Source organism: Electrophorus electricus, chromosome 20, assembly GCF_013358815.1.
Source record: "Electrophorus electricus isolate fEleEle1 chromosome 20, fEleEle1.pri, whole genome shotgun sequence".
NCBI classification, from domain to species: domain Eukaryota; kingdom Metazoa; phylum Chordata; class Actinopteri; order Gymnotiformes; family Gymnotidae; genus Electrophorus; species Electrophorus electricus.
In genome coordinates this window covers 14,505,517-14,532,281 of record NC_049554.1, presented here as the reverse complement: position 1 = coordinate 14,532,281, position 26,765 = coordinate 14,505,517, and the positions used below count along the sequence as shown (strand labels likewise).

General features: G+C 49.0%; 1 long non-coding RNA gene across 1 annotated transcript; it reads left to right on the top strand.

Annotated features, from left to right (window-relative positions):
• Positions 1-540: 540 nt before the first annotated feature.
• LOC113586909 lies at positions 541-13,610 on the top strand. The gene is made up of 3 exons (XR_003411673.2): positions 541-632; positions 1,186-1,253; positions 12,705-13,610. It is a non-coding gene; the product is annotated as an uncharacterized LOC113586909 (long non-coding RNA).
• Positions 13,611-26,765: the final 13,155 nt, after the last annotated feature.

Genomic DNA, 26,765 nt, shown 5'->3' with positions numbered 1-26,765 from the left:
TTGGGCGCAAAGTACTGTTTGTAAAAACTTTTATGTTAGCGGGTTTTTTTTAGACGTGCACAGCCGCGTTTTGGCCTCACCGTTCGGGAACTGTTTTTCACTTCTCCCTTCCTACCGAAGGCAGAGTTTGGGACGGTTTTCTGCTGCTAATTGTGTCGAATTCTCAGGACTTCGACGCGCTGAAAAGCACTTTTCATTCAAATTCATTCCTTTCCAAGCCATCGGCTTAAAAGAGCTTTTCGAGCCAGGGCGTCGTCCTCCCTGGCTTTTGAGACCAAAATAATTGGAGCTGGAGATTGCCTGCACTGTAACCAAGCCAGAAGAGGGGCCGGCCCACCAATCCGGAGAGAACACCTGGTGTTTTCGGGAAGTGGCATTTTCCTGAATCGCTGTATTATCTCTGGGGAAAAGAGGGAGGGGTGGGTGGCAAGCCACCCAAGACGTGGTCCTCGATGATCCAGTGGCGATATGTTCTTCGGGCTAGAGGGAGCGAGAGGGAACCCTGAGGAGAATCAAACAGGAGGCAGACAGGAGCAGAGAGCTAGGGCCAGTTCCAGATTCCAGCACAAGTGCCACTGTTCTGTCCCCTCTGTGTGCGGCTCCAAGAGAACAACAATGAGAATGTGGACAATGTAAGATTTTTTTTGTTGTTGTATAGCACAGGGTGAGGAGGAGAGGTGGGAATATTAATCCCTCAATACCGGCTCAAAACACTGAGGCAAGATTAAAGGAAAAAATATTCCGTCTCCCGCCTTTAGCCTTTAACAGGCAATCCTAAACCCGGCAAAGAGCTCAGCGCCTGGGACACTTCCTCCATCACTACTGCACTGTTTCCCTTCTTTTACATTCACTCCTATTCATTCCTGTTTCTCTCTCTTTCTCAAATGTCTCCCTCTCTCATTCTCTCTCATTCATCAGGGCCCTTTTCTCATTCTATCCATTTTTTCCCTCCCTCCAAGTCACTGGAAGCTGCAGACCGCTAATCCACAGGCGTTTCGTCAGACAGTCCGCGCTGATTTCCACACTGATTGGCCATCTACTTCAGACCCTGTCTTCCTTCACCCCTCCTTCTCTCTCTCTCTCTCTCTTCCCCCCTCCCTCACTCACTCACTCACTCTCTCTCTCTCTCTCTCTCTCTCTCTCTCTCTCTCTCTCTCTCTCTCTCTCTCTGCTTCGTTGCCTCAGTATGCAGTAGCTGTGCTGTTGGGAGCCGATCCTTCTCTCAGTTCCTGCAAGGACGCAGCAAGGTTGAGGTGAGTGCGTTTGAACACATCACAGAGCTCCCACTCTCCCTAACACCCTCTTAGCGCAGCCAGACGGGAACCATATCCCGCTGGATCACTGTCTTTGTTTCCTTGTGCCATCTCTGCCGCGTGTGCCTGTGTGTTTTCTGCTTTTGTTTAAAGAGCGTGAGTAATTTAGAGAGTGTTAATCCTTGCTCCAGCTTTCACACGGTCCCTGGCTAAGCGTGTGGGTCTGCGTGCTGGTGGGAAGAGTGTTAGACCAGCATGCCGTGGTTTTCTGATTCAGGACGGGGTGTTACAGCAAAGTCAGATTTAAGCTTTTGCCAGTGAGAAGAGGGTGCAGTGCTAGACTGATTAAGTGTGTGTGCGCACGCGTGTGTGTAGTTGGTTATTGGGATGCTGGATTGTGTGATTGCGTTATCTTTTGGTTCAATATGCAGACAGCCTGAGGGCATGGAATGCTGGGTCCTGCACTGTGGCTAAAAACCACTGGCCATGGCTCCACAACCTCTCTTATTACCCATTCAGGCTTGTAGCTTACACCCCCCCCCCCCCCCCCCCGTTATATGTGTTGCGTGCACACACACACACACACACACACACACACACACACACACATGCTCGCGCACACAAAAGAGAGATAGAGAAGGAGAGAGACAGACAGAGAGTGCAACACTTAGAAACCGTGTGAAACATTCACTATGACAAATTTAGGTAGTCCCCCAGGGCTGGACAGAAATAGGTGCCCTGCTAAATTAGGGCAGGGCTCTGGGTCTGAGCTGAAAAGGTACAACTCCATCTCCTTAAACTGCTGCTCCAAGCATGTGCGTGCGTGCATGCGTGTGTGTGTGGGGTGGGGGGGGGTTAAGAATACAATACTTAAGGTGACTAATGTAATTTAACAGAGCCTACTGAAGCATGTGTTAACCCGGAGCTTAGCTTGTATCTTAAAACTTGTGTCTTGTAGCGGAGATTTCGCTTCATCCTGTGGCAGGATCTCAGACAAACACCGTGCTGACCACCTCTCACTCTTCACTGCTCATCTCTCGCCGGCCCGTAAGAACGCTGCCTTAAGCCGAGATGCTTTCACTGCTTAAATTCCTATAGATGGTCTTTGTTGTCTGCGTGACTGCCGTGAGAGGTGGATGATGGTTGGTTTGCTCTACCCGGCTCTCTGGCAGGAGGCACTACTTCTATTGTGCTTTTATTGCATTAGTGGGATAGTCTTTTTTGTTCTTTTGCTCGGAAAAAAAAGTCTCTTTCTTGAAATGTTAACTATCCCAGGAGGGTGTTTTATTAGATATTAAAAGATTCAAGAACTTAAGTTTGGAGCCGACAGAATGGTCTGCTACTGCTTTTCTGCTTTTACCAGCCAGAGGCAAAAAAGAAAGAGCGACTAAAGTGGCAAAGAGTCAGCTCTAACAGCATGGTGAACGGCAGACAGTATTACGGAGTCCAAAGGAATCAGCTTCTGTGAGCTGAAAGTGGATTTTCCACACTGAAAAACAGGATTCTCTTCTTTTGAGCACATTCCCCCACTGCTGAGAGATGTGGGAACATAGTGTGCGTGTGTGTGTGTGTGTGTGTGTGTGTGTGTGTGTGTGTGTGTGTGTGTGTGTGTGTGTGTGTGTGTGTGTGCGTGCGTGCAAGCGTAGAGGGCAGAATACACTTGCTGTGAGCGTAGACTGACAGTAGCCAAATTAGTCCAGACAGAATACAGTGGGATGCATGCTCTGGTTTCTCATGGACTGTGGTCCAACAGGGGACATAAAGAGCCGGGTCAGAACCTGCTGGTCTACCGAATCTCGTCCTTTCCTGTTTGTTGTATACAAAGGCTGAAATCAGAGAGTAAAGGAAGATGGTAGACAGAGAAGAGAAGAGAAGAGAAGAGAAGAGAAGAGAAGAGAGGAGAAGAGAAGAGAAGAGAAGAGAAGAGAAGAGAAGAGAAGAGAAGAGAAGAGAAGAGGAGAGAGAGAGACAGAGAGAATGGATAGAATTATTTAAAGGATCATTACACACCGAACAAATTCCAGTAGTAGTAAGACATAACTAAAGACCAACAGAAATTAGACACATTAGACCATATGAAAGACCATTTGAAATCAGACATATAAATATTAGGGCTGTAAAAAAGGGTGATGGGGCAGCAGAAAGGGGGCACTAGAGAGTCCCTGGGTTCAGAGAAAACAGTTTGCATCCTGCTCTAGCCCACACCCGGGGCAGGATTGGTCTGCGGGGGCAGCTTCAGCTGCCTCAAACAATGTCGTCCCCCCCCCCCCCCCCCACACACACACACACACACACTCTTTGAGCATCTTTTCGATCATGTCTCTCTCACCTGAGATGTCCTCAAGGGTGCCATCACACCCTCACAGTGCTGAATTTGAGGACCTGGTTTGTGGCCACGTTCACCCAGCCGAACATGACTCGAATTTAGCAGTGTGTTTGCTAGTTAAGAGATCTGCATGGGATGGTGAATTTTGGCTACATTTCGAAAGGCATCCTCTGCCTTCTGGATCTTTGTGCGGTGATGTTCTGGTGTTCTGGGAAGGTTCGCAATGACGTCATGTTCTAGCGCTCTGTGTTGACTGTTGCTGGGCAGGTGGGCGTGGTGGAGCCCATTGCACCCGCCTCCCTCACACTCGGCAGTGGTGTTTTCCTTATTTCTGCAATGAATGTAGTCTGGCTGTCCTGTGACGGTCAAAAAGGGATACATCTAGAAATCAGTTTAAACGTGTTAAACCGATTAAACTGATTAAAGATCTGACTCAGTTGTGTGTGTTTTCTACAAAGGCCTGCCTACTGATTGTACTGTCTTCTCAGCTTCAATCATTTACCAGCTTTGTTATCTAACAATGGAAGTCCCGGAATAGTGCAGATACCCAAATATAGATGTAGCCAAAATGCCCACGGCTTGAGCAGTGTGTGTGTGTGTGTGTGTGTGTGTGTGTGTGTGTGTGTGTGTGTGTGTGTGTGAGCGAGGGGGGACCCCAGACCCGGCAGCTGCCACCATTGCATCACTGTGTGAGGGAGGGCGCGAGAGCGGGGGCGTACTGGGGGGGGCAGTGGATGATTGAGCGGATGCGTGAGCGAGCGAGTCAGTGATCGAGTGAGAGATGGACAGTGGAGCAAAAGCAATGAGAAAAAAAATAGTAAGGAGGATCTCGCGTCCTCCGCACGCATGCTAAGAGGATTCTAGTACAGGAGTCCATTCATCCTGCCTACAACTCATCGCAGCCTGCTCACCTCCTCGCTGTTTAATTCATCTGTTCTCTCTTTTGACATGTAATGACCCTCGCCCATCAATTAGGCTAACTCGATGCTAACGCCTTTTGGTTGGTGAATAAATACATATTGATGTCTCGCCTGCAGACCGCATTTCTTCCCAGAGGTGCGTAAGGAAGAAAAATCTCTCTCGCCTCCGCGGGGGAAGGCATTTGCCAGAGATAAAGCTAATTTAATCCGATGAAATGTGACATTTGGCGGCGGGAGCTCAGATGCTCGCGCTCGGACAGGGCGCAGGTGCTGCATCAAGATTAATGAATCGCCTGCAGCCAGTGCGTCCGCGGCGAGCGCGCGCGGACCCGCGTGCCAGGACGGCGAGCGACGGGAGGTCAGAGCTCTGGTACGAGCTGGGTGCAGGACCACGCAGAGCGTGCCGTCATTTGTCACCACGCGATTAGAAGTGCGATTTTTATTTAAAAAATTTTTTTTTTTAACTCCCCGGTCCTTCCTCCTCCTCCTCCTCCTCCTCCTCCTCCTCCTCCTCTTACCGAGCCTACCGCTGTTCCCTTCTGCCCGTTCCGGATTGCGTAACACTGGCACGGGGGATGCGAAGACATGCGTGCGCGCAACTGTTTACTCGCGTGGTTAACAGTGCCCACGGTTGGTGGGGAACTTCCTCGCGCGAGCGACACGGTCCCTGCCAAACGAAGCAGATTGGCACTTGACTCATGCCAGGGTACAATAAATAATGATTGCCTCTCACGATTACTTATGGTCTGCTGGGTAGGATTACGTTAGGAAAGCCCTGTTAACTCGCAACTACTCGCAAACATTATAATTACTCAGCGTCGGCCTCGCAGCTTCACGTCGCAGCTCCCGATTAAAAGTGGCCCCGTTTTGTGGCCCCGTGAAGGGACGTGGCAGGTGTGTGTGCCGGCTCCTCTACCCTTTTCCCTTATGCTGTGTTCCGATATCACCTTGACCTCCCTGTCTCCTAAATTACACAGGGTGACAGGATGTCCTCGTTAAGAGCGAAAAAGAGAGCATTCTGTATTCACCACGGGGACTCGATTACCATAAAGTGACAGAGAGGAAAAACAACTCGGGGATACGAGGTAAGGAAGCAGCTCCCTGGCCTTGATGAGCTGTGCTCAGCCGAGAATCGTTTGCGTTCGTGACAGAAGCGTCTCACTGAACGTGGGTCTCTTCACACAGTTTGTAGTGCGTGTGTGCAAGGGACCCTGTTGTAAAGCAGCAGTAAGAATGTCTACCTTTGGTGATCCGGAATGGGTTAAACAAGCGGCTTCCCACAAACGTGGCTCTTAATCACCAGTCCATCGTTGTTGACGGGTTTCCTGTTTGCACATTCTGTGGTAGCACAGCCCTCCCCACCGAGTGTGGTCAATCCGCATATCCCTATGTTGATAGGGTAGAAAACAGCGGCTTCATGAGATATCCACGCCACCTCAAACGGTGTACATCCTCCTCGTATTTTGCATTTCTCCTCGTGTGCGCTTGCACTCTCTCGTTCCGAAATCCCCGGGCGGCCGGGCGTGCTTGCATGGGCTCGGTCTCCGGGTAGCTCTAGCCGCGTGATTAGCTGCCGGGTGAAAAGGGCCGGAGTAATAATGTTGTGACTGTTAATAAGCGGCACTCGCGCTCCTCTATAGACCGTGTGTGTGTAATTAGGTGGGGTGGGATGGGCTGTGCAGTTTGATCAATAGGCTAATGCACGCGCTCAAAAGAGCTTTGGGAAGAATAGGGCCAAGGAATACTACCAGGAGGGACAATGGTTATGCTTTGAGGAAACGGCTGCGTCTATTTAAGACTTGAGATCAATTTTCCATATCCTGCACAGAGACTTCAGCAGGCAGGAAAACGCGGGTGGGGGGCGTTCTATGGTCCTCCTACAGGGGGAGATGTTGACCCCACACCAACAGTACCACTCCATTGGAGGGTCAGGAAAACTGCTTTCCACTTGATATAATGGCCCTTAAAAAACTCGCTCTCTGGTTACATTTCCGCCGCGCTTATCGATTTGTCGATTTGATAGACAGGCAGTGCCCAGTTTCATTTGCGACAAACGTATCGGTATCCGTGGCCATGACAAAGAGCTGTTTACCCCGGCCTCCGAACTGAAGAAAGGGATCGGGAGTAAAAAGAGAAGGAAGAGTGGAAAAAGAAAAGCGAGAGAGAGAGAGAGAAATCAGCACCGTGAGCGCGGTGAATGGACGCTTTGTTCGCACGGGCCAGGGCCCAGCGGGAGCGGACTCCAGGCACTGACGGATAGGTATACCTGCCCCCCCCCACGCTCTCCCGCCCCCTCCCTGGTGCCTCAAATGCCTCAGCTAGATACCACCTCCACAAACAGCCCTTCTGTCCAGCCCGTGTGGCTCCCGCTTCCCGCCTTTGTGTGCGGACAACTGCAGCTCTTTCCCTCTTTTGCTCTTTTTCTTTTTCTCTCTCTTTGGCCTTTTCATTTTGTCCATAAGCAGAGAGGGCGGGGCTTGTCTCCGGCCTCACCTGTGGACGGGAGGTGGGGGCCGGGGGGCTCACCGGGGACAGAAGGCAAAAGAGGCGAAAGGTGCAGTCGCTTCCTTCCTAAGTCCGAAAATTAGCGACGGGTTTCGAAAGTGTTTTATTAAAAGGGAATTTTTAACTGAAGCTTGCTGAGTGGAACAGTTTGGTATCAGGAGTGCGGATCCTACCGTAAAGCGACTCAACGCGGTGGCAGAGGTCTGTAGAGTTTTCTTTCTTGGTTTTTTCTCCGAGGCTGAAGCCAAACAGGTGTTCGATAATGTTTCTGCCTTGATAACACAGACATACTGCCTCTAGACAAAGATGTCATTAGTTACATGTCAGATGTAGAAGAACTTAATTGGCTCTTGAATCCTTTGAACAAATGGATGTTTTAAGGCACTGCAATGTGGTTAATCAGGGAAGGAAATTTGTTGCTACACACAGACATCCTCCGGTAGCAGGAGAGCTCCGGCCTCCTAAAGGGAAATAACACACAGAGATAACTAGCCATTTCTGGACCTTTAAATGGGTTTGCATAGATTTGCATAGACGTATATTGACATAAACGTGAAGATGGTCTGTTACTGAGGCAACTCCAAATGTAAATCTGTAGGAAAAGTTCCAAACTACTTCACGACCTCCACAGCCGGGGGAAAGGAGAGGTCCAGTACGACAGATCACCCATCATAACCTGCGTGACTTTGTTATACTTCTCTGGGCTTTTTTTCCCCCTTTTTTTGGAAGAAAGTATGACTCACTCTACACTCCAAAGCCCCCCTATCCACCCATCATCCCGCCCTCCCCCTCTCAGACAGGCCTCCAGATAGATAAGCGCCACTGATCAATGGGGCCATGTTTCGGTCTTTAACTAGACTCTCTCTCTCTCTCTCTCTCTCTCGCTCTTTCTCTCTGCCGAATAGATCGGTGAAGCGAAGGGGATCGACTTCTTTGCGTTTGCTCATTCGTTCCCTCTCATTGCACTCTGAAAGGACTGACTTGCACAAGACAAAAAACAATCAATGGCCTCGTCTATGAATCTTTTTCCTTTTTTTTTTCTTGTGAAATGCCATAACCTGATCGAAAAGTTAGTCCCATTCACGCTGGAATTTTATCAGCAGGTAGAAAGGGACGCTAATGAATTCTATCGCAGTTGACCCGCAGTGCTGGACTTCAGTGCTAACTGTCACTTGGGCAAGGCAAAAACACCCCAGGGATTAAGATGACGGGTCCAAATTATGGAGACGGTTGGCCGTAATAGTCCCGTGATCAAACTTTGGTTTCATTTTTGACCGTCGGGATAATCTGTCGGATTTAACTTCCCACCCTGTCTTGCTGAGATTTAAATAAATAAATAAGGCTTCCGCCTCTTTTCTCAGAGATCTTGATAATGGCAGAAATCGGCTTAAACCTTGAACCTTCCCTCTGCACCTGTACCCCCCCCCGCGCGCGCAACGCCACCTCCCATATCCAGGATGTTGAAGACAGAGGACGGATTTAACTCTCTCTCTCAGAATAGGGAGTAAGGATTAGGTTATCCATTTTTCTGTGCGCCAGTCCATTCCAGTGACAAAGCTTCCCTTTGATTACCGTTGTACCGTATCTTTCAGTCCTTTGTTTGTTGTCTAGAGTATTCCAGAAACAAAAGCCAAGTACTACAGGCACGTTTGGATATAAAGGTGAAAAGGGAGTAATGAAACAGGTTTGCCTTCGCCAGTCGCTACTCAGGCTGAAGTCTTACCTGGTCTCTGCGTTAATTATTAATGCCTTCTGGGGAGTTTTTCTCAAATGCAGCAGTTTTCTGTTAGAACTGATCTTTAGAGGAAAGAAACGTGGGACAGTCACACAGGACAGAGGCAATGAGCAAGGCTTGGCCACGGCAAGCGTGCCAGTGCAGTGTCTCGGCCCGCGGGGAGAACGAGACGTCCCCTGAGGAGACGCGACCCGGGCTGCGCCTCCCTCCCTGCATCAGTCCTTGCATCTTCCCTTTTCCTTAGGGCCGTTCACACAGTTTCCTTGTCAGCACCAGCTACCCCGAGCCACAGCGGGGTTTCTCTCAGCGGCAGACAGACGGAGGAACGCAGTGGTAACCTGTGAATCCTGCTTGTCTGGAAAGTGAAGGGGTGTCCCAGTGCAGGATGTCTGGGGGCAGGAGATGGTTGAATGCTGGCAGGGACGGGGCTGGTTGGTTGGCTGGTTGGTTGGCTGGTTGGTTGGTTGGTTGGCTGGTTGGTTGGTTGGCTGGTTGGTTGCTTGGTTGCTTGGCTGGTTGGCTGGTTGGTTGGCTGGTTGGTTGGCTGGTTGGCTGGTTGGTTGGTTGGCCGGTTGGTTGGCCAGTTGGCTGGTTGGTTGGTTGGTTGGCCGGTTGGTTGGCCGGTTGGTTGGTTGACCGGTTGGTTGGCTGGTTGGTTGGTTGGTTGGCCGGTTGGCCGGTTGGTTGGTTGGTTGGCTGGCCGGTTGGCCGGCTAGTTGGTTGGCTGGCTGGTTAGCTGGTTGGCTGGTTCGTTGGCTGGTTGGCTGGTTGGCTGGTTGCTCCGCCGCCACACATGGCCACTGCTGTGTTTTATGGCTTTCTATTCCTATGTGATTTTTCTCTGCCATGTCACATAGGCTTCAAAGCCATTGGGTACAGAGTGGAAGCTCAGCTGGGGACGCCTGGGGCGAAGACCAAAACCGTGAGCAGGAGAGAGAATGTAGAACAGCGCATCCACAAGGGGGCACACTCTCTGAGGAAAGACCAAGGAGCACAGCACTGAACAAAAAATGCATCTTAGTCAATTACAAGGTTCATTTTGTTCATAATGCGTCTCTGGAAGAGCAGTAGTCACGTGGCTAATGCAGATTGCCTTGTTTTGTTTGGTGGGGGGTTTTTTCGGCGTACTCTTCAAACACTGACAGTTAAACAGACTGGATGGAGCAAACACTGGTTAATCACTGGGGAAAACACAACTGTTCTGTCATAAGGAACGGTGTAGCAAGCCAAATGTACGTGTTGCGCGCTAGAAGTGAGTTTTGCCTAATGCGTCCGGATTTCCCTAATTAGCACAGGTATAACGTGGGCCCGCGTGTAATAACCGCTCTCTCCATTCTGTCGCGCTACTGTGGATTACTGCACAGCCTCTCGATTTTGCTGGCCGGGAAACACAAGTAGCTCGTGCATTACTGTGAATCCATCTTGGTAATGCGGTTTGCATTGAGCTGTGGAGTGCAGTCACGCTCTTAATGTGGTAATTAAAAGCGCGGCTGCTGCCAGACAGGAGCGGCTGTCCCGCTGCTGACGCTCGGGACGTTATGGCTCGCGGGAGGTGGCAGGCGTGCGACACTACTGGCAGTAACACTACCTGATTATGTCTCTCACGTGCGCGCATGTGCACGCACACACACGCAGTGTGCCCGGAGGCACTCGCGACACTGTGGCTGGTAATTGTGCCCGTAGCAGGAAGCTCCGCACATCCCCGTTAGTGCTGGCTGCTGAGTCAGGTTGTTTTTAATGAAGCCTCCAGTATTTATCTCCAGTCTCTCATCCTTAATTAGACTCGTTGGGAGCAAACGGATGCAAAGCGAAATGGTAATGTTGTATTTCCTCTCAGGCAGTGGCGCATGTTTGCTTGTTATTGTGCGATTGGGGCGGTGCGAGTTTGGGGAGGCGGTCGGAAATTAAGGCGATTCTCTCGTTGCTTTAAAAACATATTAATAGTATCGTCCACTAGAATGCAGAGATGCCAAAAGGGATTCTTTCTTTCTTTCTTTTTAAGACAGGTAGACATCTGTGGGCACACCATGGTGTAAGACCCTGAAAGACTCGGCTAATTTGTCAAAGTGTGAGTGCTAACCTGTCAGATAAGAGGGCCGCAGCATCCTTTGTGTGTGTGTGTGTGTGTGTGTGTGTGTGTGTGTGTGTGTGTGTGTGTGAGAGAGAGAGAGAGAGAGAGAGAGAGAGAGAGAGAGAGAGAGAGAGACCGTGCGCTTGAGTGTGTGTATCTGTATGAGGGGGACTGTCAGTGTCTGTGATCACGTGCCTGTTTGTCTTTAAGTTGCTGTTTCCCTGCGGTGTGTGCACACGTTTTTAACAGGGGTTTGGTGTTGACTTTTGGAGCGGTAGCTACATGCGGTCATGTTAAAACAAAAAAAAATGTAAAAGTCAGCGTAATCCTCTTCGCATGCGCCCGAGTCTGTGTGCAGCGCCGCGAGACCCCAGTGTGCGCCTGCCATGCGTTTTTGTAGAGACTCAACGCTGATTTCGATCTGTTAATCCAAATGCTTGTAGTACATCTCACCGCAGCCCCGATGCAAAACGATGGCGGAGGTAAGCGTTTTTATTCCCCCCTCAATCGTACCAGCTCGCACCTTCAGCTCCGTCCTGGGCTGTCCGGAGTGGAGCTCGAGTGCTCCGCCCAGCAGCAGTTCATCAGCGCGTGGCCTCGCTAGTCCTCTGCCGTCCTTCGTGTGATGATGGAGAAAGCCCGTGTATAACGAACGTGCGCTGTAGAAAAACCGCAGGTGGATATCCACACAGCTCAAAACTGATGCTCGGCAGAGAACTTTCCAGAGAAGATCGATTTCCTTCCAGGTTTGATTTGTGAACGTAGCACATAGTCTGTTCTATTGATTGGCCCTCTGTTACCTTGCTCTGCCAATGAAGCCAAGCGCACGCTCCCACCACACCGAGAAGTGCTTTATTCTACATTTCATTAGTCCTCATTTTAGGTCTTGGTGCTGAAGTTCTTAAGACAGAACGCTAAAGTCTCTTAGCTCTATCAGTGGAGACTGTGGATGGCTCCAACCATGGGGGTCTCCAACTGCATTAGCTCCACCTTTAAACTAGGGACCCCGGGGGATTGTAAAGACTCTTACGCTTGTCTAAAATGGGAATGTGAGGCTGGTGGCTGAAAGTCTCTTACACATGTAGTTCTTATCGCCGGAGAGCCCTCAAACATTACCAGAAAAGGCCGTAATGGGACCGCAGAGACTTCCTGGGGTTTTACACAGTCGAATTCACAAATGCGTCAACCACATTGCTTTTCTGTGCACGTTATCCCAAACGTGCACACACACACACACACGTGCGCGCATACGTACCCATACCGTATCCTCCTTCAAGCCACCACATGCATACACAAGAGTTCCCATCGTTGGCTCCCTATACATATACATAAGCGAGTTCAGACGCTTATTGAAGGGATCTGTGGATGAGCCCAGCCTACTTCTTTTCCCTGCAGTGAGGCTTAAGCCCCCAGATCTCTCCGGAGTCGCAGTCCTGGGCCACGGCGCCACTCCAGTTAATTGTGGCCTGCACGCGATGCGATAGGACCAGCCCGGTCGCTGGAAAGCTCTTCAAGGTGCAAAGCTCCCCTGCAGCCGACCAGGACCCGTGCCCGTAATCTCCCCTCAGCAGCTGAGGCCTGCAGCCCAGAACAATGCGCCGCCAGTAAACACGCGGGGCTTGCCAGGGCCTGGGTTTGTCACGCCTCTGTGGCATCACGCCTCGCGGGGCACCACGGCGGGATTTGTGCATACGCTGATGCGCCTCCGATTTTCCGGGGGTGGGGGGTGGGGGGTGGTTGACAGGGGCCAAGCCAAAACACGCGCTCCCGGGTTTTCAGCCGCCTTGATGCCTGTCCACAATTCAGTGTCTGGTCCCTACCGAGACACCCTGATGTTTGCCTGTATCAGAGATCCATCATGTTCAGCACACACTCTGCCCATGTGTGTCTACAGGTGGCTCGGAGCACTGCACGTCTGGGAGACAGGTAGGCAATGCCTCAGTTCACCTTCGCCTGCTTCTGCGGTCTCCACGGCCTCTGCCGACGGAAGAAGAAGAAAAGGGAGGCAGGAGACGAGCGCCCGCAGGACTATGAGACCCAGGTCTGATAAAGCAGGACTGAGTGCGCCCGTGTTTCAGTAAGTTATAGAGAAACCAGACACCAGCGAAAAGCCTCCTTACATGCCCTTGGCCCAGCTCAGGGAATGAACTTAAAGACTCCTTTCTTGGGTTCCTTGTGAAAAATGTACCAGCCGAAACAAGTTAAGCGACCAGCACAGAGGCTGCAGTGCGCATCCTGCACCACACTCGCACACACACCTTCATTCATCAGCTAGGAGGCGGCCTTTCAGTTTAACCGTCACACCCCTAAGAATAAAACAAATTAAACATCATTCACAAAGTGAAGGAACAAGGTTCACCAGATTAAACCCCTCCCCAGCCGCTCCCAAGATATAGAACAACTTTCAGTGTGCACCACTAACTCAAAAAACATTAGAATCTGTCCACCGTGAGCAATTATTTGAGTTTAAAATTTGATTATAGTATTTTTTATCAGAGATTGTTACATGGTTACAAAGTGATTACAGGTCTTTTCAGTTTGTTGTGCAGTGTTTCGGTAGAGGCGGGCTGCAGTGGAGGTGCTTCCCGACACCTGCTTCTGGGGCCTTCCTTCTCCAACAGTTTGTTAATTGCTTTCGTGGTAATTATGAACCCCTGGGGAGATCCAAGTGCCCCTTCTCAAATGCCACCATGGTAAAAGGATGGGCACCATCTGTCATTTCTTGGGAACACTTCAAATCTGGCCCTGAGCAAGTTTCACCTGACTTCCTCTCAATTATTGTGCCCAACTTGGAAGGCGACGTGGCATGAATTTGAATTAAAGTCTGGGGGGATGGGTGGGGGGGGGGTCGGGTGTTGGAGGGAGGGTTCTTTCTTTTTTTGTCTCTTCCTGATAGGTGTGTCTGGGAAATGGTTAGGACACTACATCAAACCATGTAATCAGGCAAGGGGAAGGCTTATTCACGCTGTGAATTGGACCTTACCAATCATATCACACCAGAGCTGTCTGGCAGCCTAGCGATAGGCGCAAGCGCGAACATTCCCCCAAGAAGACAAGATTCTGGGGGTTTTCAGTTCCCTCTGAATGGTTTGGGACCATCTCTGAGGACACAAGGCAGGAGTGAGGGGTGATGAATGAGCAGGCTATTTCTAGACATGCTTCCTGTGACCTAGAGGAAGTTTCTCAGGTCTCTAGTTTCTTTCTAAGGTTAATGTGATTAGGTCTTAAATGGCAGCAGTAATTTATGGGGTGTTCTGGGAGGAGGTGCCGTCGTGTCCAAAGGTTACGGAAGTCAACAACATCTTATTAGGTCTTGAACACACAGAAGTCACACCATCACCTGAATAGCAAGACCAGGCTCTGTCACGCACTTTGTCCAGTGAAGTTCCACAATTATCACCATTTTTAGAACATTTAAGCATGCATAATCTGCAAGCCTGTATGAAAAAAAACTCATCATCCATGTATGAATATATTCAATTAAAGGGGAGGGGGGGATTCACCATGGCAACGGGTCTGACCAAAACTTTGGCCTTTGGGTGCGGGGTTTGAATGGGTTTGAAAATAGCAGTAATTGTGGCAGTAAATGACAGGCCTCATTAGGAGAGGTGATTATGCAGTCCACGCCTGCTCGGACGACGCCATGCAATTAATCTCTCTCAACAGGAAGCGGGCCGGGATCACGGAAGCCCCGAAATCTCATGTCACGGAAACAAAATGGGAAGGGGGTTGGGGGGTGGGGGGACTCGGAGACTTAAACTTCGCATAATCTCCTCTCGTCTGCATATTCAGACGAAGGCCCTCGGAGAGCCGCGGAACAACGGAGCTCGTTAATAAAAGCGCATTTGTCACTCACTCGATCTTAAGAAAACCCCAACCGCGGCGGGTTTTGCGCCGCTGTTTAAGTGGGTCTAATTCTGCCCCGATCAGACGGGATTTTCTCATTTTGTTCTCGGTTCCTCCTGTGGTGGAACGGTACCCATTCGGTCCTGCCGCTCCTTTAAACGGGAGACGGGAGACGGCCGGGTCGGCACCTGTTTCCCGTGTGAGTTATCGTATCACCAGAGCAGACCCCTTTCTAGGGAAGGACGAGATTTAATGAACAGGAGCTTGAAATGGCTGCTAATTACTTGCAGCCGCACTAATTGGCTACGTCTCTCGCTGCCGCAGAAGCTGCACTTTTTAGAGGTGGGTGGCACTAAATGAACGCGCTGCATCAGACTGGGACCATTTTTCACATGTTTGCTCTGTTAAACAACGACAGCAGGCAAGATTTAATTACAGTTTTAACTTGCACCACTGAATATGCTCGTTTTTTTTCCAGTGCCGGTGTTGAAAATCTCGATACTGAAGCACAGAGAGAGCGTAGCACAGCACGCGGGCCTTACCGCAGACTGTGGAGGAAAAAAAACCCACCAAAAAGACGTGTTAAGCTATACCGATCTTTTTGGTCCAGAGTCCCATTAGACTGTAAACCCCAGGGGCTGTCTGCTCCTTCAGAATGAGAACACAAATGATGTGTGTCACGCGCTGAGCGGCATTTATCACGTCCGGGCGTCATTTTTCAGGCGTGCTGCAGGCGAGGCGGGCTCGGAGCGCCCGGGAGGCGGCAGCGGCGGGTTCGCCCGCACTCGTCCGTGGCGCTCGCTCTCCGCAGCGCTGACAGCCCGGCCCGTCTGCGCTCTCTAATGAAGATTAAAGCTTCCTCTTGTTAAGCTCCTCTAATTAGCCAATCACCGGGACGGACAGGCGGGCAGCGCCCCGGACGATGGCAACCCCTGATAGAGCGCCAGAGCGGGGGTGGGGCTGTGAGGAAGAGGGGGTTAGAGGCGAGACTGCGTAATTGCAACTGTAATGGATTTTGTCGGGAGCACCTGTCAGGGCCCTGGTGGTGGTGGGGGGGGGCGTTGGGACCGGAGCTGGAACAGCGCTGAGCTCAGGTTCGGTCTGAGCCGAGCTCTGCTGATTGCCAATTTGGGGGAGTCTTCATGCATCAGGCGTCCGGAGCGTGGGCATTAAGGAGCCTTCCAGGTGACGATTCTCCGGGCAAACCATTAAAGGAGGTGTCAGGAATAACCAGCCAGACAGGCGGGATTGAAAGATAAGACCAAAACACGTTTAATTTCCAGTTGAAAGCGCAGAAGATGAAAAAGGAAAGCACCACGGAGTTCCCTCACGCTAACACGAAGCCCTCGCTTGGAAGTGCTTCGCCAAGTGCACAAGGAAGTAGAACTGACAGCCTGATCGCAGCTAAAGGGCGGGTTAATATAAGGGACAGGTTAAGGGTAGGGGCAGGTTAGTGTTAGGGGCTGGTTAAGGGTAGGGGCAGGTTAGTGTTAGGGGCAGGTTAAGGGTAGGGGCAGGTTAGTGTTAGGGGCAGGTTAAGGGTAGGGGCAGGTTAGTGTTAGGGGCAGGTTAAGGGTAGGGGCAGGTTAGTGTTAGGGGCAGGTTAAGGGTAGGGGCAGGTTAGTGTTAGGGGCAGGTTAAGGGTAGGGGCAGGTTAGTGTTAGGGGCAGGTTAAGGGTAGGGGCAGGTTAGTGTTAGGGGCTGGTTAAGGGTAGGGGCAGGTTAGTGTTAGGGGCAGGTTAAGGGTAGGGGCAGGTTAGTGTTAGGGGCTGGTTAAGGGTAGGGGCAGGTTAGTGTTAGGGGCAGGTTAAGGGTAGGGGCAGGTTAGTGTTAGGGGCTGGTTAAGGGTAGGGGCAGGTTAGTGTTAGGGGCAGGTTAAGGGTAGGGGCAGGTTAGTGTTAGGGGCAGGTTAAGGGTAGGGGCAGGTTAGTGTTAGGGGCTGGTTAAGGGTAGGGGCAGGTTAGTGTTAGGGGCTGGTTAAGGGTAGGGGCAGGTTAGTGTTAGGGGCAGGTTAAGGGTAGGGGCAGGTTAGTGTTAGGGGCAGGTTAAGGGTAGGGGCAGGTTAGTGTTAGGGGCAGGTTAAGGGTAGGGGCAGGTTAGTGTTAGGGGCTGGTTAAGGGAAGGAGTGGGTTAGCGTGAGGGGTTAAGGGAAGGAGTGGGTTAGCGTGAGGGGTTAAGGGAAGGAGTGGGTTAGGGTGAGGGGTTAAGGGAAGGAGTGGGTTAGGGTGAGGGGTTAAGGGAAGGAGTGGGTTAGCGTGAGGGGTTAAGGGAAGGAGTGGGTTAGGGTGAGGGGTTAAGGGAAGTAGTGGGTTAGGGTGAGGGGTTAAGGGAAGGAGTGGGTTAGCGTGAGGGGTTAAGGGAAGTAGTGGGTTAGCGTGAGGGGTTAAGGGAAGTAGTGAGTTAGCGTGAGGGGTTAAGGGAAGGAGTGGGTTAGGGTGAGGGGTTAAGGGAAGGAGTGGGTTAGGGTGAGGGGTTAAGGGAAGGAGTGGGTTAGGGTGAGGGGTTAAGGGAAGGAGTGGGTTAGGGTGAGGGGTTAAGGGAAGGAGTGGGTTAGCGTGAGGGGTTAAGGGAAGGAGTGGGTTAGGGTGAGGGGTTAAAGGAAGGAGTGGGTTAGGGTGAGGGGTTAAGGGAAGGAGTGGGTTAGCGTGAGGGGTTAAGGGAAGGAGTGGGTTAGGGTGAGGGGTTAAGGGAAGGAGTGGGTTAGGGTGAGGGGTTAAGGGAAGGAGTGGGTTAGGGTGAGGGGTTAAGGGAAGGAGTGGGTTAGGGTGAGGGGTTAAGGGAAGTAGTGAGTTAGCGTGAGGGGTTAAGGGAAGGAGTGGGTTAGGGTGAGGGGTTAAGGGAAGTAGTGGGTTAGGGTGAGGGGTTAAGGGAAGTAGTGAGTTAGCGTGAGGGGTTAAGGGAAGGAGTGGGTTAGGGTGAGGGGTTAAGGGAAGGAGTGGGTTAGGGTGAGGGGTTAAGGGAAGGAGTGGGTTAGGGTGAGGGGTTAAGGGAAGGAGTGGGTTAGGGTGAGGGGTTAAGGGAAGGAGTGGGTTAGGGTGAGGGGTTAAGGGAAGGAGTGGGTTAGGGTGAGGGGTTAAGGGAAGTAGTGAGTTAGCGTGAGGGGTTAAGGGAAGGAGTGGGTTAGGGTGAGGGGTTAAGGGAAGGAGTGGGTTAGGGTGAGGGGTTAAGGGAAGGAGTGGGTTAGGGTGAGGGGTTAAGGGAAGGAGTGGGTTAGCGTGAGGGGTTAAGGGAAGGAGTGGGTTAGGGTGAGGGGTTAAGGGAAGGAGTGGGTTAGCGTGAGGGGTTAAGGGAAGGAGTGGGTTAGCGTGAGGGGTTAAGGGAAGGAGTGGGTTAGCGTGAGGGGTTAAGGGAAGGAGTGGGTTAGGGTGAGGGGTTAAGGGAAGGAGTGGGTTAGCGTGAGGGGTTAAGGGAAGGAGTGGGTTAGCGTGAGGGGTTAAGGGAAGGAGTGGGTTAGGGTGAGGGGTTAAGGGAAGGAGTGGGTTAGGGTGAGGGGTTAAGGGAAGGAGTGGGTTAGGGTGAGGGGTTAAGGGAAGGAGTGGGTTAGGGTGAGGGGTTAAGGGAAGTAGTGAGTTAGCGTGAGGGGTTAAGGGAAGGAGTGGGTTAGGGTGAGGGGTTAAGGGAAGGAGTGGGTTAGGGTGAGGGGTTAAGGGAAGGAGTGGGTTAGGGTGAGGGGTTAAGGGAAGGAGTGGGTTAGCGTGAGGGGTTAAGGGAAGGAGTGGGTTAGGGTGAGGGGTTAAGGGAAGGAGTGGGTTAGCGTGAGGGGTTAAGGGAAGGAGTGGGTTAGCGTGAGGGGTTAAGGGAAGGAGTGGGTTAGCGTGAGGGGTTAAGGGAAGGAGTGGGTTAGGGTGAGGGGTTAAGGGAAGGAGTGGGTTAGCGTGAGGGGTTAAGGGAAGGAGTGGGTTAGCGTGAGGGGTTAAGGGAAGGAGTGGGTTAGGGTGAGGGGTTAAGGGAAGGAGTGGGTTAGGGTGAGGGGTTAAGGGAAGGAGTGGGTTAGCGTGAGGGGTTAAGGGAAGGAGTGGGTTAGGGTGAGGGGTTAAGGGAAGGCAGCTTTCTCGTGCATGTCAGTTTGGCCAAGCAGCGGTGAATGGAAATACAACTCAGGCAGTTGACTTTGGCCCATGAACTAACAGCATTAGCAGGCGACTCTGGCTGCTGTCCACGTTGACGCTCTCCAACCTGGGAGAGGTCAAGCGCTTTGTACCTCCAGCCCACATGCTGTGTGCCCAGGCGCTGGCAAGCCCCTTGCTGAGGGCGATGCAAATGCTCGCCAGAAACGCAGACGCCGAATGCACGAAGGCCAAAAAAAAACCCTTTGACCAGACTCTGGTCTGTGCCAGTTGCTCAGTGCCAGCAAGGGCGTCTATGGAAGTCGTCTCTTTAAATGTGTGAGACGGAGACGCAGCCACTGTGTGCACACAGTCAGCTGAACGAAAGCAGATCTAAGGCTCAGAGCCAGCAGTGTGGGGTTTGCGCTGTTATCTGCAGTAAACGCCAACAAAAACGCCGGCACTAAAGACTCCAGAGTGAGAGCACCCCACCGTCCAGACCACACACCACGCTGACGCTGTTGTGATCTACTCTGGGGCTGTGTCAGGCGTGCTTTTTAAGAATGATTGAGAGTCATGTTCAGGAGATTGTTAAGGTGGCTTGGAAGCAATCTAAATGTATTACATCTGCAGTAGCCATACCAAACATCTTCAAATGAAATTCACAGGCTCTAAACCACATGTGTAATCTTAATCAGATTCCTTTGAGATATACCTGGCAGAAATGAGTTGATCAATAATCACTGATCGATCTCTCTCTCCTTCTCTCTCTCTCTCTCTCTCTCTCTCTCGCTTCCTGTCTTTCTCACTCTCTAACACACACATGCACACCCTCCTCGGTATTGAGAGCAGCTCTGTGGAATACTGATTTTGAATAAAAGAGCCTTGGTTTGCAACTTGCGAGCGAGGGGCAGTTTTACCAGCGTCGTTTAATTACACTTTGTGCAGGGGTTCGCTAATTTGTGTCCATCCGTTGCCTCCCGCCACTTCCCGTAGGTGCAAACAATAGCAAAACATCAATATTCTAATTCATGGTTCTTGCCCCTTTTTTGTGGAGACTTGCTCTTTAGAAAATGAGAGATGTGTTCCTCATCTCTCATTAGTCTCTCGTAGCCAGCGACTGCGTCTCACAGATGTCTCACAAAAAATTTCCATTATGGCCTCTCATTTTCCCGAAAGAAGGACTTCAGTGATTCTGAACAAGACAGCACTTTTGTCTAACGCTGTTTTTGTCTGAGGCTGACTTTAATCGTGACTCGGATATTCCCCCTTTGTTTCAGCTTGACTCGGACCCCCTTTCAGACGCTTTCACTCATTTGGTCTTTTGATGGAGAGAGATTTGATGCCCGCTTTGCCTGTCCACACCCCCCCCCCCTCCTCTCTCTCTCCACACCCCCAACTCTCTTTTTACATTATCTCCAACTGCCCAAGTCAGTGGCCGTGACGAGCTCCACACTGCTGTGAGTATCCCAGAAGTCCCATTATTCCTGTTATTCACGTGATTCGTTTTTCCAGAGCACCGAGGCCTCTCCTACCCTCAGGCTGTTGCGCAGACTGCAGCTTGGGAGGGGAGACACGCTAGTTAGCACCGTCTGCGCCAGCCGTCTGCCAAACAATACCGGGGCACCGGTTTGGGTGAGAGGGGGTGTGTGTCTGAGAGGCAGGCGCATGTTCTGGGCATTCGGATGGGCTTCCCAGCTGGTGCTCCGCACCAAGCATGGTGATGTTGTGGAGTGCCCCTACTTCCTGGGGAGGCCACTTCTCCTCTGGGTAGCTAATGGCCCTCGTGTTGATTAAAGACGGGGCCCACTGGCACCTGCAGGCCTATCCACGGCCCCGCAGCTTGTGGCCAGATGCCCCGGTGAAGGGGAGGTGTTCCTTTCCCATAATCGCGCTCACAAGCTACAGGAGGAGTTAACGAGTTGTGTGAAACTGCGCTCGCCGCAACAGAGGCGCAATACACGAGATTCAGCATGCGTGCGGATCATCACGCCTCAAGGTTAATGAGGCTTCTCACACACACACACACACACACACACACACAGGCACAGGCACGCTAGCAACAATAAAAAACCAACGAAAAACAAAAGGATGTAGAGCACCACCATGTGCCTGAGGCATCTCAGTGTGGCAGAACTACTGCAGGCTGAGGTTAAGGCACGACCCCTCCACTAAGAGCGCACGCGTGTGTGTGTGTGTGTGAGGTGCAGCACGGAGGTTGGGGCGGCTCCGTTTGGCATGCCGACCACGTGCATCTTGAACGGATCCTTCTGGCCCAGGGAGCCTCATTAGAAAGACTTGTGTGGCGGTCTTAAAGCTGGGATAAGCTTAGCAGACCAGGAGCTAGCGATAAAGGAGTTATGTATGGGCAACTTACACGCGCATGACAAAAATCCCCCTTATCCTGGACCACGGTATCCTCACCTTATATCACACGCCAGCGAGGGCCACGCCCAACCCGCTATCGTTTGCTCCAATTCAGGTCCCCTCCGCAGAGCCAACGAGCAGTCACCTGGGGGAAAGGAAACTGGTAAGCTGGAGGTTTTCAGGTGAAGGTGCTTGCAGCCAGATTCGCTTTCAAAGGCAGAATCATAATATTGTGAGGGTTTTCCGTCATGTACATACACGATGCTCTCAGCTCTTCTCAGATCAACATGGACACACTCATATATACGACATATCTGTCACATATATCTCTGGTCTTGAATATTTTAGATTTTTAGATCTTCGTTTACCTTTCTCTCTAAATGTGCTTTCATAGATGACTGTGTGCACTGTCTACTCACATCTGACACTATAGTTCCATGTGCACCATAATCACAGAGTTTATATTACATTTGGATTTAGTTAACACCTGGTTTATATGATAAACATATTATTAGTAAGTGTAACAGTAAGTACTGTAATTCCAATATTAGATACACTGTGGTAGATCACACCTGCACGTGCGCACACACACACACACACACACAGTAATTAAAATTGTTATACGGAGGTTTATTTTCAAATTGTATACACTATATACTCATATATTCACTGCACCTGCAGTTTGAGGCAATGACTTGCTATAATCATTCTTAGCAATGCTAATAATGTGAGTGCTATGTTTTGTGTGCCTTTTTCAGTATATGAGGAGAAACACATTAATATGCATATTTGTCCCAAGAGAGCCATGGAGCCAATAAGCCATGATCCTGCCAAATGAGATGCAAATGTTTTCATTAATAAAACATATTACTGTGATTGCTGTTTGACGAGAATGTGATTGTCCAATGCATACAATAACACAACTCAGTCTAAAGCCAACATTCATGTATATATGTGTTTTTTTCCCTCTGTTGCTTTAATTAAACCATAAATGCATGTCTTTCTTTTGTGATTGCCCTAAATGTGGCTGATTTGAATGTATCTTTCCTTGAATTCTGTGCAAATAATGTTTTCTAATAAAGATATTTTACCCCAGTGCTTTTGAATAAAACATCTTTATACAATTTGCACAGTGAAGTGAGTCTTTTGTGGTAACTTCAGTGAGCTTCAGCGAATATTTTTCAGAGGGAAAATGCCTTTTAATCTTGTTGCAGGTCTTCAGAACAGTCCTGCTTCAAAACACAAAGGCAAACCCCACCACCCCCAAATTCTGAAAGACCTTGTTCATACAGTTTAAATTTCACTTCTGAAAACATTAGTGTCTCACATTTGCACCTTTATACTGAAGCACTTTCACACTGCACCTCATTACCTTGTAGTCTCGCTCTCTCTCTCTCTCTCTCTCTCTTCTCTCTCTCTCTCACACACACACACACACTCACACTCACACACCATGTAGCACTCTTGGATGAACAGCGCCATGGTTTGATATCTAGGCTTCTTCTGTTTCCAAGCGGATTGGGGAGGATTTCTGTAAGGATTTCTTCAGCGTACTGTAACTAATCCTGCCGCATCTCCATGGTCTGACTGCTCAGTGTTCCTTCCCCTCTTACAACTTCCCACCGGCTCTTAAAGAGACAGTCTCCTTGTTTTTAACAAAAGCCCTTTTTTGTTGGTTTGTTTGTTTATGTGGGGTTTTTTTGTAGTGGTTACACATACTAAAGCAAAGTAAAGTTACACCTGATCTTTTCATACTACTAACTATTCTACCCCAAGCAGGTACTAGTGTTAATATAAACACTGATCATGTAAAGACTGATAATGGAAATTCAAAAATTTTAGGTGGAGTTGGTGGAAGAGATTTCTGTCATGTAACCCCTTTAAACATTAAAAAAATGTTAAAATTTTCAAATAGAAAACATCAATCTCTCTCTCTCTCTCTCTCTCTCTCTCTCTCTCTCTCTCTCTCTCTCTCTCTCTCTCTGTCTCTCATCCTCCACTCATTTTTCCCCTATACAGTATTTTTATGCCTGTCAATCTCCCAGCCTCACTCTCTGTGAGCTGATGACAGGTCCCCTCTAACGGAGAGATAAAAGTCATATTCTCATTTATAGGAGTGAAAAAATCGTTGTTGTGTGAAGAGGTCAGTGCAGTTCCATTTGGTTACAGAGGCAGTCTGGGGGCCAAGATTCACCCATTCCTCACAAGGATCTAGTAACCTAGCAACCGCACTGGCCAGCCGCGCCTTACGCACACATCAGTCTGATGAACGCTGACTAAATGCAGATTTAAAGTTTCTCGTTCACGGCCGCTCCAGAGCCGTGGCGTGATACGATCTGGAATCACGATGCCCCCTGCGTTCTCTGCGGTGTGTCCTCCGTAAAGAGGCACCTGTTTCACTGCTTAATCGGGCGCAAAGCAGAGACGAATCGGAACCTGAAGCCAGATGCCTTTCTGTCCCGCTGGTCCTCTCATTCCTCTGTCTTTGCTTCGGGTGACCTCTTCAGTTCATAAGCGCGTAACGCTGAAGGCAGGAGAAGAGCGCTACTTAACCAAGGTCAGAGTGTTGCCTGCTTCAGCTGGCATTGCACTTTACCTGGCAACTTGCACACTGTGCAGCCCAATCCCTGAGCTGTCGGTGGATTAGATGGACCTACTACTGTATATCTGAGAATGGGATTCATTTTACAGTGGATTATAAACTCTAATCCCACACTGCAGACACCTTGATTGCATAGTGAAGAGGCTTAACAGATGGTCCCAGAGTTCTGTGCACTGTGTAAGCTGTGCGACCTTATCTTTCATGAGTAACCAGGTTTTGATCAAGGTGCATATTTTAGCTTGATGCGCTCATACACTTTATGACAACACTTTATAAAACACGATCTGCTTATATGTGTGTTTATGTGAATTTATACATTCACAAAATAACCAGATATTACCTGTCTATTTAAAATTAAAAATAAAAACAGGTGATTCATGAAAAATGCTGTTAAAAAAGAGAGAGAGTAAGACAACGCCAGTCAGGTAACTTCTCAGGACGCTGAAGTGGTAACCTGCGGGTGCATCTACAGAATAGTTAAACCTAAAAACTGACACCTCTGTGTAGAAAGAGCAAAAAAAACGATGCCCTTTCTGCTTAGAAGGATGATGAAGCAAAAAGACCTGAATAGGAAAATGGAGGAGACAGGATCACTCCATCATTCTATCTGACAGGTGACGTGACAGAAATACACGAGGGCTGATACAAACTGACATCTAAGAAAAAAGCAGACAGTAACGTTGTTTGGAAGAGTTGTGTTATAGAGCATAATTCAACTGAAGTGTATCGTTTTACTCGAATGGCTGTTTTATGATCATGTAATGTGCTGGTTTTAGATGTGAAACAGCCCTAAAAAGGCTGTTTGGGCATTATGATCCCATAATGATAAAAATCTCTTTATTTTATTCCTGACATCTAGAGTGGACTATGCTCAAATAGAATTTATTTTTTATTCTCCTTAATCTCAGAGTATAAACAAGAGAATAAAAATGTTCTGTGAGCAGGGCTTTAATCCCGTCCCAATAATGGCACCCTTTCAAAATAAAACTTCTCAAAGTGTTCATTTGAGAGTTAACAGGGAGACAGGTAACTTGTCTGTCTGCAAGGAGCCTGCCTGCCTGTCATTTCTTTCACTGCACATATTAATGTTGGCCAACAGATGTGTCTGAATTTCTTCCAATTAATTATAGAAAGCCCAAGGTTCTAACTAGTGGAAATAACACCCAAAGAAAAAACAGATTTGTTTACCCAGAAGGCCAAAACAAAAATTACATCAACAACCTGCAGTCAATGCTGCAGTGACCTCAGTTCCAAGAATCAACCAATGTGCACTGTCACCTCTGTAAATTCATGACATCGTCTCTGCTGCTGAATGTGGAAAACATATTTATGGCTTTGTTTCAGCTGGGCTTCAATTACTGCAACACTCTCTTATCTGGCCTATGCAAGACGTCCATTACTAATGTCCAATGTGTCCTGACTGCTGGCACAGCCTCTCAAAATGAGGGCTCACGTTACACAGCCTTTCTCTGCCTGTCCACGTTGTTCAGGCCGGATTTAATCTCTTTGTTTATTAGTTTGTAAAAGTTTCCCTTGGCCCGCTCTACTTTAGTAGAATGATCATTACACATATCTATCAACACGTTTCCAGCTAGATCTCCAACTAATAGCTCCATTCAGCTATTATCCCAGTTCCACTTTTATCCCAGAAATCCAGCTTTTAATTAGTATCATTCCAAAATCTGGAGTTTTCCGTTGGAAAAGTGACTGACAGTGCTAACACTTGTACACGTAATCTGAAAATGACCTTGTTTATCAGCGCGTTTAATTAGGCGCAGTCTGTGAACTGAAGCGTTAGCATTCGCCGCTTCCGTTCCAGAGAGATCACGGAGGTTTGCATCAGGCGCTTCCTGTTTTGGTGCCTTTGTCTAGTCACCACAGGTCCTGGGAGATTCGTCTGTACCTTACAGCCTTGCTCCTCATCTGTTCATTTTCTTTGGTTATTGTACGGTTCTTTATCCGTTTTATTTTGTTGGAATTTGTTCTTTCCATTTGTACGGTTCATGATTTTTCTATTCCAGTTTGTTTCAATCTGCCAGGACAGGATTTTGTAACCTTTTTTTAAAGGTGTTATATAAATGTTATGATGATATATAATTATTAATTATCATTCACACACACACTCAATACTTATAACTGGCAACCTTCCGATATATTTAGCTTTTATCCAAAGCAACTTACAACTATGACTGAATACAACTTATTCAGTGATTTTATATATATACATATATATACATATACATATACATACACACACACACACACACACACACACACACACGTCATGGCAAAAAGTTTTGAGACTTTCACAGAGTTTCGTTTTCACAGAGTTTTTTAGATCCCTTTGTCAGATGTTTATATGGTATAGTGAAGTACAATTATAAGTATTTCATAAGTTATTTTAACTTTTTATTGACAAATGCATCCAGTTTAAACAAGGACCATATTTACAGTGGTGACCCTTCTTTTTAAGACTTCTGCAATTCACCTTGGCATGCTGGATATCAGCTTCTGGGCAAACTCTTGACTGATGACAGCCCATTCTTGCCTAATCAGTCCTTGGAGTTGATCACAGTTTCTGTGTTTTTGTTCGTCCACCCTCTTTTTTGAGGATTGACCACAGGTTCTCAATGGGATTGAGATCTAGGAGTTTCTTGGCCATGGACCCAAAATTTCAGTGTTAACAGAGCCACTTGATTATCACTTTTGCCTTGTGACATGGTGCTCTGTCATGCTGGAAAAAAGTATTGTTCATCACCAAATTGCTCCTGGATTGTTGAAAGAAGTTGCTCTTGCAGCTTTTGATATAATTCCTTATTCACGGAAGTGTTCTTAGGCAAAATTTTGAGCAAACCCACTTCCTTGGATGAGAAGCAACCCCACACATGAATGGTTTCAGGATGCCTCACTGTTGGTATAACAAGACTGTTGGTATAACAAGCGCTCACCTTTTCTTCTCCAGACAGTCATTTGTTCAGACGTTCTAAACAGTCTGAAGGGGGCTTCATCAGAGAAAATAACTTCACCCCAGGCCTCTGCAGTTCAATCCCTATAATTCTTGCAGAATGTCAGTCTGTCCTTGATGTTCTTCTTG